Raw genomic sequence first — 6000 nt, forward strand, 5'->3', positions numbered from 1 at the left:
CATCAGAATAAAAAATGCAAATAAAGTGAATCTGTATTAGGGATTACATAGAAAGATTTGTTCTCACGGAGTCATTTGAAATTCTCAGCTTCCCTGATTAGGAAAGTCCTGGAAAGCATTTACTGGAGAAGGAGAAAAAAACCCTACAAAAATAAGGGGGTGGGGGGTGGGGGGGTGGGGGTAGAGAAAAGAAAGGAAAAGGCTAAATGTTCAGAAATTCATTGTATAATGATGAAGATAACAATAATGATTAGTATTTCACAGATATAGCCAATTCCCAGAAAGTTAAAAAAAAAAAACCAAACCAACAGTCAGCAGTTTGGGATTTTTTTTAAAACCAGTCTAGTGAGTCCACCAGCACCGACTTGCGATTCCAGTGGATCATGTGCCTTCATATGAAAAGCAACTTTTATACAGAATCGAGTAATTTTAAAGCCCTTTACATCACACAGAAATAGGAGATACTCTTCTAGGTCTTATAACTGTGTGTTAAACTAGTGGCTGCCAGAAACAGGAAAGGGATGGTTCACACAGATCTGTTCCTATGCCCTTCAAACTCCCCTTAGTGGTTGGACACCAGGATGGATGAAGCATTGGCTTAACCCAGTATCAGTTCTTAGATATTCCAATTACTCCAGTCATAATTAGGACAAATGCAACACTGCTGTGTGCACAAGTTTGTCCACCATTTCCTTCACTGCTCCTACTTCCCCGGCATGTCTCCAAAATGAAACATCAGCCTTTGTTTGACCTTTACATGTCTCCTCCCAGTGCTACAACAAAAAATGTGATCCCTTTTGCTTATCTTCTTCCTCTAGAGGATTGTCCATACCAGCCATTTTGAAAATGTACTGTAATGTGGAAGGATTTACATAATAAATAAACATGCTTTGTTCCATAATGTAGATGTTATAAATAGTACCTTGGCTTTGCTTTAAAGCATGAAAAACTTATCTTTCAATACAATGTCCTCAGTGTGCTTCCAAATGCTGTGCTCTGTTTCTATGCTAACACATCATCAGATTTTTAAAAGTATACATTCTTTTCACAGCTAAGTCAGTTGTTTCTGATGACTAAAAGTAACCTCCTGAACTTTATGACAAATTATAAAAAGTTTTTTAGATCCTGGGTAACACAAATGTATGTTATTAATACTTGTCAGACAGTTGAAACTTCATTTGTAAAGTACATTAATCATCCTCAGAATAGTTATTTATTGTATATAAAAAACAGAGGCAAAATATCTTCTCTGATGAAGTCAATGGAAAAATGAAATGAATAGGAACATTTTCCATGGTCCCTTATAAACTTGATAACAGGCTGGATCTTCCCCAAGGGATTTCTACAAGGCTATGCCCTGGTAAGATACGAAGTTACATGGAATGAAATTGCAGGGCCTAATTAGAGCAGAGGGTTACTCAGGAAAACTTTTATGCTACATTCAAGTCTTTGGGAGGATCAAGATTTTTCAAATGGGTATAATTTTTACAAATTCTCTTGAGTAGTATTTTTGTTTAACTAAATCTGCCACACAATTGTTAGGATTTGAAGACTGAGCTTAGCTCTGTCTTCAGTGGAGGCTATGTGCTGTGTTTCAGCTTGCACACACAAACAGAAGAAAAATAGCCTCTGCAATTGCATTTTTTAGAGATCTTAAGCAATGTATAGCTCCTAGGAGAAGTTGTACTGACAGTCCCTGAGCACGAGGCATCCCTCAATTGAGGCAAAACATAGTCGGGGAGAACGCCAGCTTCTGTTAGCTGCCTACCTGCATACCATTTCTCCACTCCTAAGGAACATGAGGTTTTATTTCTGTTATGGGAAATAATCTTTGCAAGCTTAACTCAAAGAAGACAGCTAGAGTATTGCCAGAAGATTAGAAGAAGAAAGAGCCTCGAAAGATAGGCTGAACAGAAAGAATCGCCCTCGTCCCTGGGATGTGCCCATCCATACTTAGCAAAGACACTGTCAGGTTTTAGCTTGGTTTCGTTGCCTTAAAATGGTCCCCAAAGACAGCTCCTGTTAAAGCACTTTTTGAAGAATAAAAGCCTTACTTTGAGAGCAGTGCCACCTACACAGGCTTGAAATAAAGGGAGTAATGGCTCTTCGGGGTTTGGGAATTTTTAAAACACCTTTCCTTCCTGTAAAAGTCGTAGTTTCTTTCAACACCCTTCTTAAACATTTACTGGGAAGGGGAAAATACTAAATAACAATGTAAGTGAAGCTATTGGTGAATTTTAAGAGACAAGTGAGTGGGCTGTTGTGATGTTAAATGCCTGATGCACAAGAGTTTGTTCATTTACTTAATACAATGTACATCCAGACTACATCTTACAGTGTTTTGGAGAAAGATGTAAACCCCAGGAAAAATACAGATCAAAAAGTCCCATAAGTGAGAAAAATAAGTTCTCCAATACTTAATCATTTTATTCTCAAACATATAAAGAAAAATTGGAAATAACCACATGAAAAAATAAAAACAAATGGATCTTCATTAGCGAGAATATTTTCATTTTTAAAGGACATAAAGGTCATAAAATCTTCCACGTCAGTAAGGGAAACAAAATGAATATTTGTGAACACAGAAACATAAATGTTTTGAACAAAAAATTAAGTTCATAAATTTCAGTCCTTGCTAGTCCAGTTTCCCAGTGTCAAAAAAGTATTTAAGTTCATTCTAACTTTACAAAGAAAAAACTTTACAAAGAAAATGCTTTGTGATATTCTGAACCATACCAAGCATTCAGTATTGCCGTACTCAGTAAAAAACACATTGAAACATGAATGTAAGACCACATGTGAACCATGTTTCAACTTTATTTTAACTGCATTTCAAGCTTTTGTCCTAAACTACTCTTACTAGCCTTGATAAATGTCTCCCTGAAAATTCCCAGTGCTGTTCCTGTGTGTTCTGGGTCTGGCTGGGATGGAGTTAATTTTCTTCAGAGCAGCCCCTACAGTGCTGTGTTTTACTGCTGTGTTTTAGGTTTGTGACCAAAGCAGTGTTGATCACACATTTTTAGCTATCGTAGGCTGGGGGTGCACAAGTGGTTGGGAGGGGACATGGCCAGAACAGCTGACCCAAACTGAGTAAAAAAAAAAAAAATGTTCCATCCCATATAGTGTCGTGTTCAGCAATACAGCCCAGGGAAGCAGCCATTGCTCCAAGAGCGGCTGGGCATCAGTCTGCTGATGGGAGCTGGTGAGTGATTGCCTTTGCATCACTTTTTTTTTTTTTTTTTTCTTTCTTCTTCATTTATCAAACTGGTTTTATCTCAACAACTGAGCTTTTCCTCACTTTGGCCCTGTGATGGTCTCCCCCATCCCTCTGTGGGGAACTGAGAGGAATGGGTGGAGGCTTAGCTGCCAGCTGGGCTGAACCCACCACGCTATTTTTGTCTCTAATGAGGAGGACGCTAGGTCTTTATCAAAGCTGCTTATGGCTTCTCAGGAGGGAGCACAGAAGGTTGAATTTGGTTGCTCTAAAACAAAGAGCTGTGATGCTCCCGCTTCTGGCACAGGATCTGGGGGAGCCAGAGGGAAATGGAGAGCCTTGAGAAATCCAGCTTGCTGCTCTTGTTCTTTACAGACACCTGCAGGGAGGTAGGCACAGGAATTGCAGCTGTTGTTGGAAGAATGTGTTCCCATCTTGTGTCCCCATCCTCTTCCAAGGATAACCTATTTTGCACACGCTCTCACCCTTGTACTTGCAGGGGCATTGGCAGCAGCCAGCCTGGCTTGCCAGGGTTCCGAAATGGGATAAGTAGGCAGCAGTGCCTCTGCCGTGCTGCTGCCCCAACAGCCCATTCTCCTGGTGAGCAGTGTGTTTGCCAGGGCTTGGAGCCAGTCTTGAGCTTCAGGACGCCCTTAGTAGATGGAGTAATCTTCCACTGCCTTCAAGGTGCCATTGCCCTGAGAATAAGGATGATGCACCACTGCCCCTTTCTGTAAACGCTGTAACAGAGATGACTGTTGTCATTCAGGGATTCCCCTCCTCAGAGAGCATATTCTGTTATGAAAAATGAGCAAAACCCAGTCTAATCCTTGTAACCGCATGAGTCCCTCTTGACATGCATCTTACTGGCAATTTTATGACTTCTTAAGGTTTTGAAAATGGTTTGCATTTCCCGTTGGAACAACATTCATATCTTTTGGGTTTCAAAAATGGCACACTACCAAAACCATCTCTTTTAGATCAATAATACTGTTTTCATTTCAGATCTCTATTCCTATCTGCCATCAGAAATGACCGGAGTGCCCTGGATCTCATAAAGCTTTCTATTGCAAAAACTTCCTCAAAATCAATACCTCATTGCAAAAATGTCTTTCTAGACAGTCCTACATTCTCCTGGATATTCTTAAAGTAATAGGAAAAGGTTAAGAGTTTCTGTTATTTGCACTGATAGATGAATATTTTGGCACTGGTAACATACTGTAATAGAGTTGTTCTGATACTTACCTGAGGTATTAGTGAAACACGGTTTGAAGGGCTGAGTTTGTACTTCTGACTAACTTATTCCTGAAATTGGGATGTCACTGAAGGCTCTCCAAACTGGTGAGGCAGAAGAGGAAGAAGCAGGACAATAATTCCTGAAAATGAGACACAGGCTGTGGAAATTTCACAGTGGTCTGAGAATGACACCAAAACCATCCAGGTGGCTGCATTTAAAGGAGCAGCTCACAATTCAGACCGACATGCAGAGAGAACAGCTGAAGTACAGATAAACTAACACACAACTTTCTAATGCAATTTCAGCTGGAACGAGCAAGTGATTGCAAAAGCCAATGATTAATAAACAAATTCCTGAGACAGCCAAAAACACTCAAAAACTGAAGGAATTCAAAGGCAGACTTACTAATGAGACTATTGGAGCAATAATGACTTTCAGCAACGTGGTTATATTCCTGGGGTTTGTAGTGGCAGACTTTGACCAACCAGGCGTATCTATATACAGTAACACAGGAACGTTTCTTGTAATTTTTATATCACCACCTACAGATGATGCTTAGTATATTTAGAACAAGATTCTTGAGCCCTTGCTGTTCTCTTTTTCATCCTCCCACTTCTTTTATTCGAGTAAGAAGGGAGAGATGGGCTAAGAGATACATGAAGAGGATCACAAATGTTTCAAGAATGCAAGAATTTAAAAGGGCCTCCTGTGCATTCTGTAAAAGTGACTGGCAGGCTAGTCACCAATGAAGCCACTGGATTTTTAATGCAAAGCTTCAGACAGAGGCAGCCTTAAATTCCTAATACACATTCTCTTCCCCCCTCATCTCAGAGTGCCTCTGGGTCTAATTGATACAGCCACCTTCAGAGCCAGAAGTGCTTGTTTGTCTTTGGCAGATGTTGACAGTGGTTGCATCTGCTTGGCTTAGCAGTGCTCCATGTCCTACTGTCCTGGTCCCATGGAACATGCTCTCAGCCATCACCTAACTCAAAACCAACAGGAGATATAGGTCATTCCCCAAGCTGTTTAAGGAAGAAAGCTCAGATGAGTGCAGAGGTGCAGAGGTGAGCTGCGGTGTTGTGGGCAGCTGGCGCACAGGTCTGTGGGGTACACTGGGGAGTGCATTTGTTCTGCTGCACAGACACTCTTCACTGCACCCTTTGTATGCACATCACTGGTGACTAACCTCCTCCTTTCCATGCCTCAGCCATGCCAGCAGAGGGAAATACAGCAGCCTGGTGGAATAGATTGAAGGAATGCAAGAGAACTTATGTTGGCACGCAGGAGCTTCAGCTTCTCATCCTCTCCAGGCCTCCAGAGTGGAAACCAGCTGGAGCAGACAGTCAAATGAATTGTCCTTTCCCTCCCCAGATTTGATGCATCTCTTGAGGGTTTTTTTTTGTTTGTTTTCTGTGGGTTGTTTTTTTTACCCAACCCTCTCTTTCCTCCCTTAGTTTTAGCATGGCAGATTGTATTGGCTCACATGCTTGGCCCATGAGTCTCTCACATTTCCTTCCCTCATCCAGTTGACGAAAGGGAGTGATAGAGC

This window comes from Falco punctatus, assembly GCF_963210335.1.
Source record: "Falco punctatus genome assembly, chromosome: 5".
Classification (NCBI taxonomy): Eukaryota; Metazoa; Chordata; class Aves; order Falconiformes; family Falconidae; genus Falco; species Falco punctatus.